Consider the following 20554-nt stretch of genomic DNA (forward strand, 5'->3'; position numbering starts at 1 on the left):
CCTCAGCCTCCCAAAGTGCTGGGATTACAGCGTGAGCTACCGCGGCCAGCCTCTTTTTAACCTTCTCCCAAATTTCAATTTTAAAAAGTATGGAAACGTACTACACTGACTAATATAATTACAGATTATATTACATGACCTGCTAAAAATGCTGTGTAATGATACTCAGCCATAATATTTGGGCTTCACTGCAAAAATCTAAATTTCTTGCTGATAAAGCAATGTTCTCTGCAGGTGAATTTGTCAACATTTTATTGACTTTACATTTTCAGCCAGAACAGCAGTTATTGTCATATTACTTGATCTAATGAAAACAAGCAGCAAATTTTCCATTCACAATTTTAAGAGGAAGTTTTCTGTAACAGTTTCATTCATTAAATCAAATGAAAACAGCATCACAGTGGTACATTTTCTTATACACTGATGAATGAATATGTATTTTTAGAATAATTTTCATACTACATTTTCATGTTGGCACAGAAAAAATGGAATTCAACTACAAATTTACCATATAAATCTTTCCATTCTACATCTAGAGTTAAGTACCAAGAGAAAATTTTTGGACAAATTCAGAAGTAGCCCAGTTAAGACATCAATCTGGGATTTACTACATACACTCCTAACTTCTAAAAATCTATTACTATAAGTATATCACACATAAGTTTACAGAAATCATACACTTGACAAATATTTATTAAGCAGAACTATCTGCCAGTATGAGGGAAAAAAAGTGAATAAAAAAAAAATCCCTATCCTTGTGGAGCTTTCATTCCAGTGGAAGCTTAAGCCTTTTGGAGTTACTGCTTTAGAAATCTGAAAGAGGTGGAGATGTCATCTTCCAAAAAGCACATTTCTATAACTTCGAAGAGTTGAGCCTTCCTAATCCAACCATTAATTATGGATTAAGAGCCTCTGATAAAAATCCTCCTTATACTTATTTTCTATGCCTACCATTTATAGTAGGTTTTTTTATTTCTTTTTTTTGAGACGGAGTCTCACTCTGTCACCCAGGCTGGAGTGCAGTGGCGTAATCTCGGCTCACTGCAAGCTCCGCCTCCTGGGTTCAAGCCATTCTCCTGCCTTAGCCTCCCGAGTAGCTGGGACTACAGGCGCCCGCCAACGCGCCCAGCTAATGTTTTTTTTTTTTTTTTTTGTATTTTTAGTAGAGATGGGGTTTCACTGTGTTAGCCAGGATGGTCTCGATCTCCTGACCTCGTGATCCGCCTGCCTCAGCCTCCCAAAGTGCTGGGATTTCAGGCATGAGCCACCGCGCCCGGCCAGTAGATTGTATTACAATTTTACTATTCATAGTAAAAAGTAGTACTTCTTTTTTTCCATTAAAGCAATTACAGCCTTCAATCCTCAATAGAATGTTTTCTGTTTATTCCATTTGTACTGCTCATGAATTTCTGGACTGTCAGATTACCCATTATCAACATGGTTTTTCTAGAATAACCAACCCTAATGTATTCAGTGGCTTCATATGGAGACTTTCTTTACTGATTTCATTAATTATTCTCTGGACTCCCTTAAGTTAAAATGCTCTTCTCCCTACCACCCAAACCTAGAATTAAAGTCTGCAGAAGTTGCCTTGAAAGTCTCTGGAAGATGATATGCCCAAGAGAAACACACAATAAATCTTTAACTATTTAACAGAAATTTCAATTAATTCATCCAAAATTTGCTGTTCTTGCTTGTCAGAGGAAGGGAACATGTGACCCCTTAGAAAAATTCTTTTTAATTTAAAGATGCAACATCTAAAATGCTTTCTAGGGTCATCTGTAATCAATGTGTTAACCTTTTATATGTATAGTTTTTTTTTAATTATACAATGGAACTTATTCTATCTAATTATGACCCTAAGGTCCTATAAGATCAAACATCAGAGAAAATGTGTATAGATGATAGGTATATTTTACATGTTTATATAAAACAATTGCAATAAAAAGGTTTCTAAGTTAATAAAAGTGTTAACTAAAAGAGAAAAATGAATAAATAGCTGCTCAAGGTCATAAAGCAAGTAAGTGGCTACAATTTAATCTCCAAAGTTTGTCTTTCCTCTTTTTCTCTGTGTTCACTGCCTCCAGCAAGCTTAGAGAAGCCTGACTTCTGTAACAGAAACTATGAAAGCACAAATTCCCACAGATGATTTAGATGACCCATTTCTCCCAAATTTATAGCCCCAAAACAAATTTTCTAAATTTAAGGAAGGAAGGTCATTTGTCACCTGCAATCTCACAACTTGTACCAAAAGCCTCTAAAATGTTTATGATCTTTGACCCCGTAAGTCCATTTCTAAGAGCTTATTCTAGAAAGATAATCAGACATGCACACACAAATTTATTTGCAAAGACGTTCATTGTACTATTATTCCTATGAGCAGAATATTGCAGCAGAGACAAAGAACAAAAAGGACCAGTTAAAAAAAAAATCATGGGACATTCCTAAGATGAAATGTCATCCATCAATTTTTTAAAAATATATTGACTACTTTGCGATAATATTCAACATACATTTTTACAAAGTGAAAAAAAATACATTCGGAAGCCAAGAATACGCCTAGAAGGATACACTCAAATTGTCAAAGTATTCAACCTCCGTTTCCTCATCTATACAATAAGGATAATAAAATCTCTTAGGGCTATTTTCAGAACTAAGTGTAAAAGATGAAAAGTGCTTAAATAGTGCTTGACACACAGTAAGTACTCAATAATGGTAATATTTATTAACTTATACCACAAATGCTGATAAAATTTGCAACAATTTCCCAAAAAAGTAATGAAGAAATAAAAATTACTCATAATTCTAACACCTAGAGGTAGCCACTATGAATTCATTTTACCATCTGGGTTAATTTCTTTCAGGTCTTCCTATATAAATTAAACACTGTATACATTGTATACAACTGGAATCATACAATATCTAGTGGTTACAAAACATTATTTTATAAATATATTATCTTCATTTAATCATTCCACTAATATTGAGCATTAAGTTCAATTCCTTTAGGCTCAGGAAATGAGTACTGCAGTGCTATTTCATGAACATTGCTGAGCAAATATAATTCAGAAAACTATTCCTCAGAGAAGAAAATAAAGACTAGAAACTTATAATTTCATAAATAGTAGATGGGGAAATGTTGAATATAGGATACTAAAGAGAAGAAGTAAGAAACAATTATTTTTATTAGCCATATTCATGCAGGGAGGCAACAGATTGTATTTAGCCCTGAGTTAGGATTTTTCAACCTCACTGTTGCATTATTTTTTGTGACCTGGAGCAAAGTCCCTTCTTCACATTTCTTATTATGGGCCTAAATCGCCTTTTTGACTAGGTCAGGAAGTAGTACAGTATAATGTTTAGATACAAAGGCTCTGGAATTAGGTTAAGTTTAGAACTCTCCTTTATGCGTATTTCCTGAGTTATCTAGGACAAGTTAGTTAAACTCAAGCCTTAGTTTCTATCATTTTTTTTTTTTCGAGACAGAGTTTCACTCTGCCGCCCAGGCTGGAGTGCAGTGGCGTGATCTCAGTTCACGGCAACCTCCACCTCCCAAGTTCAAGTGATTCTCCTGCCTCAGCCTCCCGAGTAGCTGGGGCTACAGGCACATGCCACCACACCTGACTAATTTTTGTATTTTTAGTAGAGCCAAAGTTTTGCCATGTTGGCCAGGCTGCTCTTGAATTCCTGACCTCAGGTGATCTGCCTGCCTTGGCCTCCCAAAGTGCTGGGAGTTCGCCACTGCACCCGGCCTAAGCCTTAGTTTCTCATGTGAAAGTTGGAGGTTGTAATAAATATTGCTTATTTATTATTGTTGTTCGAGGTTTATGTCATATAATTCATGTTAAGGTGTTAGCAAAATGCTTGAAGTATGGGAAGTACTTAATAAATGGAAACTACCTGTACTATTATCTATAAAAATAAAAGAACGGACTAAAAGATCTCTTTAAAAAAAGGTTCAATTCCTCATTTCTGTACGTAATATTGTAGTGAATATCTTGATTGGCAATCTTTGTACACATCTTTGATTTCTCCCTTAAGAAAAAGTCTTGAAACAGAATTGCTATTTCAAATGGTATGAAATACACTTGGCTTTACTCCCCTACTGACCTATGTGGAATGCAGACACATACTGCCTGTTAAAAAATGCAAATGTCTTCCTTTTCTCCATGAGTACTTTAAAAGCTGTTAATTGGCCTTTTCACACCTTTTCTACTGTTTCTTGGTACAATTGCTTGTCGGGTATTTCTTTTTTCCACTTACTCCATTTAAACTATCTCATTTTCCTTTATATCACTCTAACATCCCATACACAAATTTAATTATCATAATTCAGTACATTCTTCAAAAAGGATTTTAAGATTCTTCTTTATCTATCTAAAAACAGAAGTCCTTGTCTCTTATAAATGCATACTGAAGTATTTACAGGTGAAATGCTGTGACAAAGAAAATGCCTCAAGAATAATTGGGACCTGCAGAAAGGGAGAGAGTAACAACGGTTTCATAAATGTTTGAGCTGAGGAATGGGCACCTGAGCATTTATTCTACTATTTGCCCTGTTTATTTTTTAATCCCTGTCAGTGGGAGAAAATTGTTTTTAAACTATACCTTTAAAAGAAGACATAAATATTAAAATAACAATTATGGTTTAGCTTCAACCACTGATACAACAAAATAATAATTCAGCGATTTAAAAAAAAAAAAAGACCAAAAATACTTAAGCCAAACTCAAAAGTGAAGGAAACAACTACAGTATTTAGAATCTCTCAATTATATTTGCCAGTAATTCCCACAGATAAAAACATACTACAATGCATTTTTCCAAACCATGGCTTCAGCATACCATGCTGATTCTCCAAAACAGTATTTATATTGTGCATTACAAGAATACAATTAGGCCTCTGTATGTGCCCACATGAATATTTGATAAGGAGTTTTATTATGTACCAGTATTAAATAATCCAAATTCTCTTGGTGACTAAATCACATCTTGGTACCAAGTTAGGCACATCATAAGCAATACTTACAGATTAACAGAGCCACCAAAGTGTTTTATTTTTGCCCAAAGGCATGCAAGGAAGACCAGCATAATGAAAAAACGACCTCACTGCATATTTTTTACTATCACAGGGAAATATCACCTGGTTTCTGGGTAGAAAATACTTGACTTTGGTGTCAGGCATGAGAGCAAGAGAGCACAGCAAAGAGATTAAGCTGCATATCTAGGGATGAAGAACAATGGCTGCTTCCCAGGTTTCAAGTTGGGGGGTGGGAGGTGGAGGAGAAGACACATTAAAGATATGTTTTCTAAAATCTTTTCACTTCAATAAAAAAATACATTTAAAAAATGTATTTAAAAATTTATAATACTTTTTTTTTTTTTTGAGACAGTCTCGCTCTGTTACCCAGGCTGCAATGCAATGGCGCAATCTCAGTTCACTACAACCTCTGCTTCCCGGGCTCAAGCAATTCTCCTGCTCAGCCACCTGAGTAGCTGGGATTACAGGCATGTGCCACCGCGCCCAGCTAAGTTTTGTATTTTTAGGAGAGACAGGGTTTCACCATGTTGCCCAGGCTGGTCTTGAACTCCTGACCTCAGGTGATCCACTTGCCTCAGCCTCCCAAAGTGCTGGGATTACAGGTGTGAGCCACTGCGCCCAACCTATAATACATTTTTTAAAAGTCAGTATACATATACACAATATAATATGATATATTTGAAATAATCTGCAATATGCTTTGGTAGTCTCTAACGTAATTACAAGAAAAACAAGTGTTATATTCTAGTCATTTCCCACTAAAATTATTTCTTGACTTCATAATTTGTAAATCCCTAGCCTAAAAAAACTGCCCCATGGCTGGACATGATGGCTCACTCCTGTAATCTCAGCACTTTGGGGGGCCCACGCAGGAGGATCACTTGAGCTCAGGAATTTGAGACCAGCCTGGGCAACATAGTGAAACCTCGTCTCTAGTAAAAGTAAAAAAAGTCAGCTGGGCATGGTGGCACTAGCCTGTAGTCCCAGGCTAAGGTGAGAGGATCACCTGAGCTTGGTAAGTAGAGGCTACAGTGAGCAGTGACTGTGCCCCTGCACTCTAGCCTGGGCAACAGAGTGAGACCCTGTTTCAAACAAACAAACAAACAAACAAAAAATTAGCCCGCATCTCCTGCTTACTGAGCAAAGGAGAAAATGCGTAAGAATCAGTGAACTACTGTTTAAACATACCCCTAAGAAAAGATAACCTCCAGAGTTTCTTCCTGTTCTAGAGCTCTGTGGTGCTGTAAGAGTTGCTCTGAGACTGTGATCCTCTAAAGGGTACATACATCATTACATCTCCCACAGAAACTAGAAAAGTGGCGTTCGGAAAAATAGAGTACTAAATAAAGATGTACTAACTTCAACTGATAATGTGCAAACTACGCATATATGTAAAGGTCTCAGTCATTTAAATGTAAGTTTTCCACATAGGATTACAGGTAAAAATCAATGCTACTATATATCATTTGAAAATTCATAAGCATTAAGATGTTAACATATATTTACTGTAAATAAATATATATATATATGTATGTATGTGGGTATAATGTATGACAAAACACATAAAACAAATGCCACAGAACAAATACTATTCTTGTTACTTTGTCCATAAGTATAATAAACTGCAAAATTATGATATAGGCATGAGCAAAGACTTCATGATTAAAATGCCAAAAGCAATTGCAACAAAAGCAAAAACTGACAAATGGGATCTAATCAAACTAAAGGGCTTCTCTACAGCAAAAGAAACTACCATCAGAGTGAACAGGCAACCTACAGAATGGGAGAACGTTTTTGCAAGCTACCCATCTGACAAAGGTCTAATATCCAGAATCTACAAGGAACTTAAACAAATTTACAAGAAAAAAACAACCCCATCAAAAAGTGGGCAGAGGATATAAACAGACACTTCACAAAGGAAGACATTTATGCAGCCAACAAATATATGAAAAACAGCTCAACATCACTGATCATCAGAGAAATGCAAATCAAAACCACTATGAAATACCATCTCACGCCAGTCACAATGGCAATTATCAAAAAGTCAAGAAACAACAGATGCTGGTGAGGCTGTGGAGAAATAGGAATGCTTTTACACTGTTGGTGGGAGGGTAAATTAGTTCAACCATTGTGGAAGACAGGGTGGCGATTCCTCAAGGATCTAGAACCAGAAATACCATTTGACCCAGCAATCCCTTTACTGGGTATATACCCTAAGGAATATAAATCATTCTACAATAAGACACATGCACACATATGTTTATTGCAGCACTATTTACAATAGCAAAGACATGGAACCAACCCAAATGCCCATCAATGATAGACTGGATAAAGAAAATGTGGTACATATACACCATGGAATACTGTGCAGCCATAAAAAAGAATGAGTTCATGTCCTTTATTGGGGACATGGATGAAGCTAGAAGCCATCATCCTCAACAAACTAACACAAGAACAGAAAACCAAATACCGCATGTTCTCACTCGTAAGTGGGAGTTGAACAATGAGAACACGTGGACACTGGAAGGGGAACATCACACACTGGGGCCAGTCAGGGGGTGGGGGGCAAGGAGAGGGAGAACACTAGGACAAACAGCTAATGCATGTGGGGCTTAAAACCTAAATGACGGGGGGATAGGTGTAGGACACCATCATGGCACACGTATACCTATATAACAAACCTACACGTTCTGCACTTGTATCCCGGAACTTAAAGTATAATAAAATATATATATATACACACTCAATCAAATTAAATTACTAACTTTTAGTTTCAATGGTATTATTTTTCTCCTGCCTGCTTAATGATACTATTATTAAGCAAGAAAATAAGAAAAAAAAACCATAAGCCCAGTATTAAAGAAAAATAACGATGAGGTCTGTCTATCTATCTATCTATCTATCTATCTATCTATCTATCTATGTGCTTATCACTTTCACAAGTCAACCATGATCAACAGCACTCTTAAATCCATCAGGTTTTGGCTCAAATAATCTCTGCTTTTGTCTTAAAATGAATAATTTTTCTCCAACAAAAAGTCAATTACAAGGCTTTTTCCTATATGCATTAAATTTCAATAAACTATTATGGTGTAACTGAAGCAGAAGAATAAAGGAAGCTACACAGAAGACTTGGAATTTTAAACCACAATAAAACCTTGTATAGTAAGGATAATAAGGTCAATTCCTATATTTTTATATAATACTATAAAATACCATATGATACAGTAAAAGACATTTCTTATAACAGCCTGAAAATTATGACTCTTACTTTATTTCCATTTTTACCTAAATTTTACCTAAAATTTCCATTCTTTTGAGATTTTGACTTATTTGGAAAAAATCTAGAATTTTACCAAAATTAATGTAATTTCAGATTTGTAAACAAGGGAAATGTTTACAAACTTTTTTTTACTTCAAAAAATAATGTATTTTTACAGGTGCCATTTTAAATCTCCAGCTCTAGTTTACATTTCTCACCTTTCTTGGATTTCTCAATGTTGATTATAAACTAACTAAAATGAAGCATACTTCTATTTTTTGGGATGGAGTCTCACTCTGTCCCCCAGGCTGTGGTGTCTCAGCTTACTGCAACCTCTGCCTCCTGGGTTCAAGCAATTCTCCTGCCTCAGCCTCCTGAGTAGCTGGGATTACAGGTGCCCGCCACCACGCCCGACTAATTTTGTATTTTTAGTAGAGATGGGGTTTCACCATGTTGGTCATGCTGGTCTTAAACTCCTGACCTCAGGTGATCCACCCACCTGGGCCTCCCATGAGCCACCATGTCTGGCCCTAAAATGAAGTATACTTTTAAAAAGCTTCATAGAGAAGTACTTAAAGAAAAAAATGAAATAGAGAATTTGCATTGGTAAAGAAGAAATAAGAGTGGTAATGATGAGGATAGTACAGAATGGGAATAGCATCTCTGGAGACTTTTCATTAAAGACCTGTTAGTGATCAAGTTGAAGGATACAATTGAACCAATTGATGTTGAGGCATTTCCACAGGCATAGGGAGACTTGCATTTAACATTTACTGGGGATCAACCTAAGCTTCAGGAATCTATACTCAGTGGCACTTACACACACAACTGCTACCATCAAGGAGTTTACAGACAAGCTGGAAGGGAGACATGGGCAGTAGCATGTTTCAAGTGCTTTGAGAGAAGTTACCTAAATATGTTCAAGCTGCAACCAGGTACAAAGAAGACAGTCATCAACCTGAGTGGAGAAGGGAACAGGAAAGACTTCACCGAAGAAGTGGTGCTCACAGCTCCTGTTACCTTCAGAAGACTTACTATAGCCACAATCTGTAACTACGCGAATGGGTTCTTGCCTCTCTTTGAGAAGCTAGCTAACTGATGACTTTTAAAAAGCTACATAAGTAACATATTCAGGTGTTAATAAACAAGAGGTTTTTCCTGTAAGCCTCCATGCCACAATTTCTCAACGTGACGTGATGGGCTTCAAAGCTGGATGCTATCACACACCCTCTGAGTTACACAACAGCTCCTGGCTCTGTCCCAAAAGTGGTTATCTTGGTATTGCCTCCTCCCCATGTTTGTGAAAGAAAATACTGTGCTGGGTGAGATTTACACTGATTGACAGTTCCTCTCGCTCTAGAAATGTATAAAGCATAATAAGCAGTTTATTCAGATCAACATCCTCTGTAGAGAAAATAACACATTTCCAAGTTAGTAACAAAACAACATTCCAAATCAGTTTGGTCACTATGGATGACCATATAGAACATGCCACCACAAAGCTTAATCCTTCACATTCCAGTACACATCCTGTAACTCTGAAAAAACATGCATATAAAAGTCAGTAGGCACCACCCCCTCCCCACCCCACAAATAGGCTTTATTCTCCACAGTGGTTAAGTCAGTCTAAACAAGTAACAAATATAGGAGGGTAGAATTCAGAATTGGTTCACTGCACTCTAACAAATGGTGCCCTAGAAATCCAAGTTAATTAAATACCCATAATAACTGCAGCAACGACTAATTACCGAGAGCCTACTATGTGTGACCAACTAAGTTAGATGCTTCACATGTTACTTCATTTTAACCCAAACCAGCCCATAATTTCGGTAAATGTTCAACTTTACAGATGTGGAAACTGACAAAGCTAATAAATGAACTGAGAAGTACTGTACCTCTGGATTATATTTTAAAGTATAAGCTGTTATATGCAGTTGAGATAAAATTCTCAAATTAAAATGCAATTATTTTCAATGGCTGTTTGGAAAATAAAATGCAATTATGATTTCAATATGTTCTTATATTGATTCTGAACCTCAGAACACAAAAAGCTAGAGAACTCTCAAAAAGGATAACTAAACATAATTAACACATAATTTGCTTTAAATATTTCATGAAAAGATAAGAATTTGCTTTATCAAAAGTAAAGTAAAAAATGGTGGGGGATGGGAAAGAAATCATACTGTGACCAACAAATCACAGAGATGCTTATTTGAAGACTAAATTCAATCCTCTTCTGTTAATATCTTACTATTTAAAGTTCAATGAACAACTTCATAAAGGAAAGAGATTGTCCTTTGTTTCAGCCAAGATTTTTAAATCTTTAATCTAAAATATATGCTTCTCAAAGATGGATGCTAACAATTTAAACAAGGTGGCTAATTCAATCAGTTGCACAATTCTGGCTCAGCAGTTTCTCTATTATAGGGAAAATATGACAAAGTAAACAAGCCCTACCTGTGGTTTAAAATGAAAATTCCCTCCACTCCACATAAATCGTCCTTCTTCTCCTGGGTCCCTACATGCCTCTTTTCCTTTTTCCTCCTCTATTTTGAGAGAATATTTGGCCCCCGGATCAGTTTAGTGGTGTTCAGGGTCAGCTGAATTATATCTTTTGAATATTGTCTATGGATCTAGTTCCCAATCTAGATTTGCTACTACTCTTAAGAATTTTAACATACATTTAAATCATATTAAGCTAGATATTAATGTTAACTAGAACATTTATTAGAGTAAAGCAAAAAGACAAAAAAAAATTTAAGTGCTCTAGAAACCTAATACCAGGTATAGTATAATAAAGGAACAGAGTCCAGCTGCCTATCGAGCACTGCACTAGACAGTGAGAGACACGAATGATGAATAAGACACCACCTACCACCTTAAGGAATTTGTGGTGTGGTGTGACTCACCCAGCTAGCTCTATACTGTCTCAGAAGGAGATTGTGGTAGAAAGTTCTAATACGGTACAAATGCAGTTATTACAGATAAACAAAAGATTATTTTTTAATATATCAGGCTTCTGAATTAATGCCATGATTATATTTGAAGCTGTAATACTCACGTAGAACTTAAAATGAGAGGGGAAATAAGACAGAGGGAGGGCAAAGTGAGACATTGGGTCATTTCTCCCACCTCATTAGGTTTTTTCACCATCACTACTAGTTACATAAATCCTATGTGAAATGCAATATTTTACTTATGACAATTTTACATTTTAAGCCTTTCATAAACCTGTCAAACCATGAGCTACAATGAATATTTTTGCTTTTATAGATTCTCAGTTTTAAAAATAGTAACTTTCAGCTAGACACAGTGGTTCACGCCTGTAATCCCAGTACTTGGGGAGGCTGCGGTGGGAGGATCACTTGAGCCCAGGAGTTCAAGACCAGCCTGGGCAACATAGTAAGACCCCATCTCTAAAAAAAATCAAAATCCTAGCCAGGCGTGGTGGTGTGTGTTTGTAGCCCCAGCTACTTGGGAGGCTTAGGTGGGAGGATCGCTTGAGCCCAGGAGGTCAAGGCTGCAGTGAGCTATGACTGCACCCTGCACTTCAGCCTGGGTGACAGAGCAAGACCCTGTCTCAAAAAAATTAAATTAAAAAAAAAAAAAACTTTCATCACTCCAAACTAAATGCATTATAATTGAAGCTTACTGTACCAAATAATTTCACTCTTACCTGTAAGTACTTGCCCTAGTTACTGTTTCAAAGTAATTTTTTAAAAAAACTTAAAATCACATTGCAGAAACTAGACTCAAGGTGCTTATTTAATCTTAGGCAAGCTCATTAAAAAATTCCATTAAGATACTTCTACCTTAAAATAATACAACCAAAATAGTTTTCATTAGTTAATATTATTGAAACACCAAAACTGTTAAATGTGACTTTAGAAAATTGACTTTTAAATGGGTTTAAAAGCTTTAGTTTTTACTATATTTCAGATAACAAATTTCAGTATAGGACCAAAATTATTATAATCGCCAAACCCTTTTATTGCATCAATATGTATTAGGAGACAAAAACAACTATTTAATTCAAGAGGTGATCCAAACAAACTAAAAGTTAGATTAATATCTATAAAGTCATATCCACGACAAATCTGTAAAAACCCCATTTCCAATGTAATTTCAGAGAAATGATTTCATATGAGAAGGCGACACAATGTATGTAGCCACAGTTACCCAATACTAAGCCACAGTTACCCAATACTAAGCCACAGTTACCCACACAAAGTCACTTAACCTCATTTATAGGAAGAAAAGGAGAGGAAAGAAGAAGGGAGGGAAGGAAAAATTGAATAAGAGAGAGACAGAAGGAAACCTGTAAGGATTTTTAAAAAGAGAGTATATGAAATCATTTTGCAAGTTGTAGGCAGTAAATAATAATATTAGTACCCTCCCCTTTACAAAAGAAACATGCTGGCTGGCGCTGATCTATTAACAAAATCAAATATGAGAATCAAGTAAACTAATCCTTGTCAGTAGGCAGACTATTACATTTACTCTAGAAAGATACATGCTAAGAAGTCAGCTAAGTGGACAATGAGTCCAAAGGTATCTCAGATAAAACCAGAGGTGCATTCAAATACCTACACATTCATTATTTTATTGACCATTTTCTGCTACCTGGCAATCAAATATTTAATGCCCTAAATATGCCATTACCCCCAGTAAGTCATAAGAACTCTAATATCGCCATACTGTCTTATAAACATATTTTTGTCAACCCAATATAGAGAATATAAGCATTATTTGATGTGCACTGAACTATAAAAGCTGCTTCAAACAGCAAGTAACATTTTTCTGTTTCTAAATGAGGTTACTCCCAAAAGTTCTATTCAAAATTTTATAAAATTATACTTGAGACTTCCGTCTTTTATAAGAAATTTGAATGACTGATCCACCACATGGAATGCTCCCTAATCTCATACAATTCAACATATATCTACTGGGTTCCTATCAGTTTTAAAAATAAAAAATAGGCCAGGTATGGTGGCTCATGCCTGTAATCCCAGCACTCTGGGAGGCTGAGGCGGGTGGATCACTTGAGGTCAGGAGTTCTAGACCAGCCTGGCCAACACGGTGAAACCCTGTCTCTACTAAAAATACAAAAACTAGCCAAGCATGGTGGCGCATGTCTGTAATCCCAGCTACTCAGGAGGCTGAGGCAAGAGAATCGCTTGAACCCTAGAGGCGGAGGTTGCAGTAAGTCGAGAATGTGCCACTGCACTCCAGCCTGGGTGACAGGGTGAGACTCTGTCTCAAAAAAAAAAAAAAAAAAAAAAAAGGCTGGGCGCGGTGGCTCATGCTTGTAATCCCAGCACTTTGGGAGGCCGAAGCAGGCGGATCATGAGGTCAGGAGATCGAGACCACAGTGAAACCCCGTCTCTACTAAAAATACAAAAAATTAGCCGGGCGTGGTGGCGGGCTCCTGTAGTCCCAGCTACTGGGAGAGGCTGAAGCAGGAGAATGGCGTGAATCCGGGAGGCGGAGCTTGCAGTGAGCTGAGATCACGCCACTGCAGCCTGGGCGACAGAGTGAGACTCCGCCTCAAAAAAAAAAAAAAAAAAAGAAAAAGAAAGAAAAGAAAAAATATATAATTTCTTTGTACTCCAAATAAATACATGAATATTTCTCAACATAAACTATGATAAATCTTAGAATTGACACAGCAAAAGAAAATTGAGTATATGTTGAGTTAAAAAAATTAATTTTGGGATCTAAGAAGGATTAGAGAATAGTGGGGGTTGGTGAGGAAGACAGGTACAGATGTCATGATGTAATATTGGAGATGAGCTAAGAAAAGAGGCAGAAAAGTACCCATCTTGGCTGCCCAAAGAAAGTTGTCTCAGGAGAGCAGATCTTGAAACCTAAAGAAAATGATAAAAGCTTCAATACTAGATGGGATCTCATTCTTCCACAATCATGGAACCACCATAAGTTTTTGAGAAAGGAAGTGATATGAACAGACTGTTGACTCTAAAAGTTGTCTTCTGAAGCAGACTGGATGGGGAACAGGGACTAAGACAGTATGGGACCAATTTTTGAAAATCTATCCCAGTAGTCAAGAGAGAGAATGAACAAAATCCTGAATTAGAACTGAAAGAATTTTATAACTGAACAAATAGGCACCATCACCTTTCACAATTACTACAACAGTTTGCTAACCAGCTCCTGACTGACTTCTACATGACCCCCTCAAATGGATTACCCCTGCCATAGCCAGAGTGATCTCTTTACAAAGCAATTAGATGATATCTCAGGCCCCTCAACCCCTTCTCCCTGCATGCCAGCTAAACTGGTCTTTTCATTTCCTAGAAGTCCAACCTCGTTTCTGCATCAGGATCCTTCTACACACTGTTTCCTATGTCTAGAAACTGCCACACTGACTTTTTTCCACCAAGCTAATCCTAAACATCCTTCAAATCTTAGCTTAAGTGTCATTTTCTCAAAGAGGCAACTCACAACCTCTCCAATGTAATAATGTGTCCCCACTTTTACGTTCTCTCTTGGAATTCTTAACCACATATTTAGACATAATTTGTGTATTTGTGGAACACCTACTCCCCTCTTAGACCATTCCCTGAGAGCTAGGATTATACTATTTGCCACCTAGTGCCTAGCCTGTACTTGAAACCTGATAGGTACTCAACAAATACTTGTTGAATAAATAACGAATAAATAATAAATAAAGTCAAAAAGGTCACTTCAATTTCTCATCTGGGAAAATGGCAATACCATTACCTGATAAAGGGAACACAGGTTTGTGGATAAAGCCACATTCTATCTAAAGCATGTTGAACTTGAAAAAATAATGAAATAGGTCTGACGTGTAAAAGTGGAGACACTAAATGTCGAACAATCACTTATCCGAAAGAATAAATGTAACATTAATGAAAAAGAATGAGGAAAAAATGAAGCCAGTTGAAAGCAGAACAGAGAATACCTCTGTTTAACTGTTAGGAAAAAGAAAACAAAGACAAGAGATTGACATTTCTAATGTGTAAAGAGCTTATAAAATAAAAAACACCAACAAACAGAAAAGGGGGCTAAAGAAATGGACAGTTGGAAAAAGAAAAAGAAATGCAAATGCCTCTTAGCCATATAAAAAGATATTCAATATCACTCACAAGGAAGGGGAAATTAACAGTACAATGAGATTCCATTTGACAAAACCCTCAAAATTTGACAACATATTCTGCTGACAGGTTATGTATGAAAAAAAGGCACTCGCATACATTACTGATGGGAACACAAAGACATACAATTTCTTATGAGGATAAATCTAGCAATACCCAAGCTTTTAAAAAACAACAACAACAACAACACAAGGCTGGGCATGGTGGCTCACGTCTGTAATCCCAGCACATTGGGAGGCCAAGGCAGCCGGCAGATCCTTGAAGCCAGGAGTTCCAGACCAGACTGGCCAACATGGCAAAACCCTGTCTCTACTAAAAAATACAAAAAATAGGCTGGGTGCAGTGGCTCACGCCTTTAATCCCAGCACTTTGGGAGGCTGAGGCAGGCGGATCACCTGAGTTCAGGAGTTCCAGACCAGCCTGGCCAACATGGCAAAACCCCGTCTCTACTAAAAGTACGAAAATTAGCTGGGCATGGTGGCAGGCACCTGTAATTCCAGCTACTCAGGAGGCTGAGGCAGGAGAATCGCTTGAACCCAGGAGACGGAGGTTGCAGTAAGCCGAGATTGAGCCACTGCACTCCAGCCTTGGCAACAAGAGCGAGACTCCGTCTCAAAAAAAAAAAAATTAACCAGGCATGGTAGCGCACACCTGTCATCCCAGCTACTCGGGTGGCTGAGGCACAAGAATTGCTTGAACCCAGGAGGTACAAGTTGCAGTGAGCCGAGATCATGCCACTGCACTCCAGCCTGGGTGACAGTAAGACTTTCTTAAAACAAACAAACAAACACTGCATTCTCATTTACCCTTTGGCCCTGCAATTCCACTTCTAAGAACCTGTCCCAAACACAGTGGCAAGATATAAAAAGATTTATATATCCGCAAGGTTATGCATTTATATTATACCATTTATATTAGCAAAAGATGATAAAGAATCCAAGTCCCCATCAATTGGGAACTGGTTAAATAAACTATGGCACATTCACCCAATGGGTTATTATATAGCTATAAAAAGAAATCAGTAATACACCACTAAGGAGTGATCCCCAGAATATATAAAGTTAAAAAAAAAAAGTATACAGTATCCTATCATTTATATAAGGAGAAATATGAATATATAGCTTGCTTATATTTTTCTTAAAAAAAAAACAAAGTTTCTAGAATATGAGTACTTATACGGAGAAGAAAACAGAATTTGACTTTGGAACCATAAAACTATTATACATGATTATAAAACAAAATTACATTTTAGAACAGTTATTAAATATGAAAGATAATGAACTTAATTGTATATCCAGTTGGTGGCATAACTATACAGAGAAAAATTATTAAGACTAACTTAAACAGTATAGTATCTCTGAGAGCAGCCCCTATGATCATACTTCCTGGTATTCACATCCTTAAGTATTCACTGTTCACCTCCTTTTTTTTTTTTTTGACACAGAGTGTCACTCTGTTGCCCAGGGTGGAAAGCAGCGGTGTGACCTCAGCTCACTGCAACCTCTACCTCCTGGGTTCAAGCGATTCCCCTGCCTCAGCCTCCTGAGTAGCTGGAACTACAGGCACACGCCACCACTCCTGGCTAATTTTTGTATTTTTAGTAAAGACAGGGTTTCACCACGTTGGACAGGCTGGTCTCAAACTCCTGACCTCAGGTGACCTGCCTCAATCTCCCAGACTGCTGGAATCATAGGCATGAGCCACTGCGCCTGGCATCATCTCCCTTTTAGTGTAGACTGAATTGAAAGACTTGATTCTAGGAATAGAATTCAGCTGAATACCTTGTTCCTAACATCATTATTCACAACAGCCAAAACATGGAAAGAACTCAAATATCAGTGGATGGATGGATAAAATGTGGTATGTAAATACAATGGAATATTATTCAGCCTTAAAAAAGAATGAAATTCTGACATGTACTATAACATGAATGTCTTTGAAGACATTATCCTGGGGGAAAAAAGCCAGTCACAAAAGGATAAATACTGTAACTGCATGATTCCACTTACGAGGTACCTAGAGGGGTCAAACTCTTGGGAAAGTAGAATGGTGGTTGTCAGGGGCTGGGCAAAGAAGATGATGGGGAGTTATTTAATGGGTATAGAGTTTCATTTTGTAAAGATGAGAAAGTTCTGGAGATGAATGATGGTGATAATTGCACAACAATGTGAATGTATGTAATGCCACTGAACTGTACACTTAAAATAGTTAAAATGTTAAGTTTACATTATGCACACTTTAGCACAATAATTTTTTTAAAAGGATGCAGCAAGTGTGATGGGCTCTCACTCTAAGAATAAGTTACAGAAAGAGCATCGTTTCCATCTTGGATGCTCTCTCTCCTTTGCTCTGAACTAACAACCAGCTGCCCATGTTGTTAGCTGCCCTATGGAAGCATCAAGGAATTAGCCTCTGGCCAACAGCCAGAAAGAACCTGAGACCTGTCAATAATCACATGAGTGAGCTTGAAAGCACCCCAGAAGGCTGTTCCTTTGTGCCTCTTTTACTTGAGTTGTGGGATGAATGCAGCCCCAGAAGATACTTGGATTGCTGCTTTATGAGAGACTCTGAGCCAAAAGCACCCAGCTAAGCTGCACCCCAAAGAAACTGACTCACAGCAACTATGAGACAATAATGTCACTGTGTTATGCCACTAAGTTTCAGGGTAGTTTGTTACACAGTAATAGATAATAATATATACAGTAATTTGACTAAACATTGCTAAGAGAATGTGCTAAGTCCAAAACAATACTGCAAATTCTTTTTCATTTTTTAGTATTTTTATTTGCGTCATGATTTTTTTAATAATATGAACATGCAGAAGTACAAATTCTATTTCTGAGTATATACCCAAGAAAAAAAAGTACACAGATCTGCCCAAAGATATGTACAAGAGTGTTCATAGCAATTTTATCATTACTTTTTTAAAAGGTCTTAAGGATACATACTGAAATACTTATAAATAAGATATATGATGTCTAGAATTTGCTTTAAAATAACACAGGAGTGGGAGAAAAGTTGGTGGGGAATAGCTAAACAATTTGGGCATGACTTGATAATTACTGAATCTGGGTCTGAATACAAAGCAATTGGTTACACCAGTCCGTTTACTTCTGCATATGTTTCTCATTTTCCATAATAAAAATTTTAAATAAATAAGACAAAACGTTTATTTTACAGACACTAGAAAAAAAAAATCCTGAAATAAAAAGAAGATCCTCTTTCCAAGACCTTAGAAAAGAAACTGTTCCAGGTAATAATGAGGTCTAAGGCAAGAAGTGATTGAAGTGAGAAGTAAGAGAACTTTGAGGCTCCAGTTCTGGTGAACTAATGCTGGCTTTAGCTACCTGCCAAAGAATCACACCCTTCTCCCAAATTTGTTTCAAAAAGTATCTGTATTTCTTTTTCTTTTTTTTTTGAGATGGAGTCTTGCTCTGTCTCCCAGGCTGGAGTGCAGTGGTGCAATCTTGGCTTACTGCAACCTCCGCCTCCTGGGTTCAATTGATTCTCCTGCCTCAGCCTCCCCAGTAGCTGGGACTATAGGTACGTGCCACCACGCCCGGCTAATTTTTTGCATTTTTAGTAGAGAGGGGGTTTCACTGTGTTAGCCAGGATGATCTTGATCTCCTGACCTCGTGATCAGCCCGCCTCGGCCTCCCAAAGTGCTGGGATTACAGGTGTGAGCCGCCACACCCGGCCTATATTTCTTTTTAAGAGACAGGGTGGCAGGCACCTGTAATCCCAGCTACTCAGGAGGCTGAGGTAGGAGAATCGCTTGAACCCAGGAGGTGGAGGTTGCAGTAAGCCGAGATTGAGCCACTGAACTCCAGCCTGGACAACCAGAGTGATACTCTGTCTCAAAAGAAAAAAAAAAAAAAAAAAATTAGCCAGGCATGGTAGCGCACACCTGTCAATCCCAGCTTCTCGGGTGGCTGAGGCACAAGAATTGCTTGAACCTGGGAGGTGCAAGTTGCAGTGAGCCGAGATCATGCCACTGCACTCCAGCCTGGGTGACAGCGAGACTGTCTTAAACAAACAAACAAACACTGCGTACTCATTTACCCTTTGGCCCTGTAATTCCACTTCTAAGAACCTGTCCCAAACACAGTGGCAAGATATAAAAAGATTTATATATCTGCAAGGTTATGCATTTATATTATACCATTTATATTAGCAAAAGATTATAAACAATCCATTCACCCTGGCTGGAATGCAGTAGCGCAATAATACCTCACTGCAACCTCAACCTCTTGGGCTCAAGCAATCCTCCCACCTTACCCTCCCAAGTATCTGGGACTAAAGGTGTGCAACTATCACACTTGGTTGATTTTTAAATTTTCTGTAGAGATGGGGTCTCGCTGTGTTGCCCAGGCTGGTCTCAAACTCTTGGCCTCAGGTCATCCTCCCACCTGGGCCTCCCAAAGCACTGGGAATACAGGCATGAGCCATCACACTTAGCTTCAAAAGGTATCGTGTGTTTTTTTTTTGTTTGTTTGTTTGTTTGTTTGAGACGGAGTCTCGCTCTGTCTCCCAGGCTGGAGTGCGGTGGCGCGATCTCGGCTCACAGCAAGCTCCGCCTCCTGGGTTCACGCCATTCTCCTGCCTCAGCCTCCCGAGTAGGTGGGACTACAGGCGCCCGCCACCACGCCTGGCTAATTTTTTGTATTTTTAGTAGAGACAGGGTTTCACCGTGTTAGCCAGCATGGTCTCGATCTCCTGACCTCGTAATCTGCCTGCCTCGGCCTCCCAAAGTGCTGGGATTACAGGCATGAGCCACTGTGCCCAGCCCTAGGTATCTGTGTTTTTATAAAGGGTCCCAGAATTAGAATCACTGATCTAAGATGCAGTGACCCTGGAAAATTGCTAACGTGAAAATAATGGATGCTAGACACGTTAAGGAAGCATAATGAGAGCCACTAATATGATATTGGAGTGGACAGAAAGAGAGGGTCTGAGTGAAATGAAGGAAAGTCCTTGAGGTCAGTAGGAGAGAAGGATAAGAATGTGGAAAGAAAGAGAATAAAAGAAAGACACTAACTTCAAAACAGAAAGATTAACTGAAAAATGTTCTGACAGTGGAGACCTTATTCTTGCCCCATAATTCAACAAAAATAGAT

General features: G+C 37.8%; 1 protein-coding gene across 6 annotated transcripts in view; it reads right to left on the reverse strand.

Annotated features, from left to right (window-relative positions):
• Positions 1 to 20554, reverse strand: part of FRYL (FRY like transcription coactivator) — a 276010-nt gene that overhangs the window by 194725 nt on the left and 60731 nt on the right. The window lies entirely within an intron of this gene.

The sequence above is a fragment of the Pongo pygmaeus genome, chromosome 3, assembly GCF_028885625.2.
Source record: "Pongo pygmaeus isolate AG05252 chromosome 3, NHGRI_mPonPyg2-v2.0_pri, whole genome shotgun sequence".
NCBI lineage: Eukaryota > Metazoa > Chordata > Mammalia > Primates > Hominidae > Pongo > Pongo pygmaeus.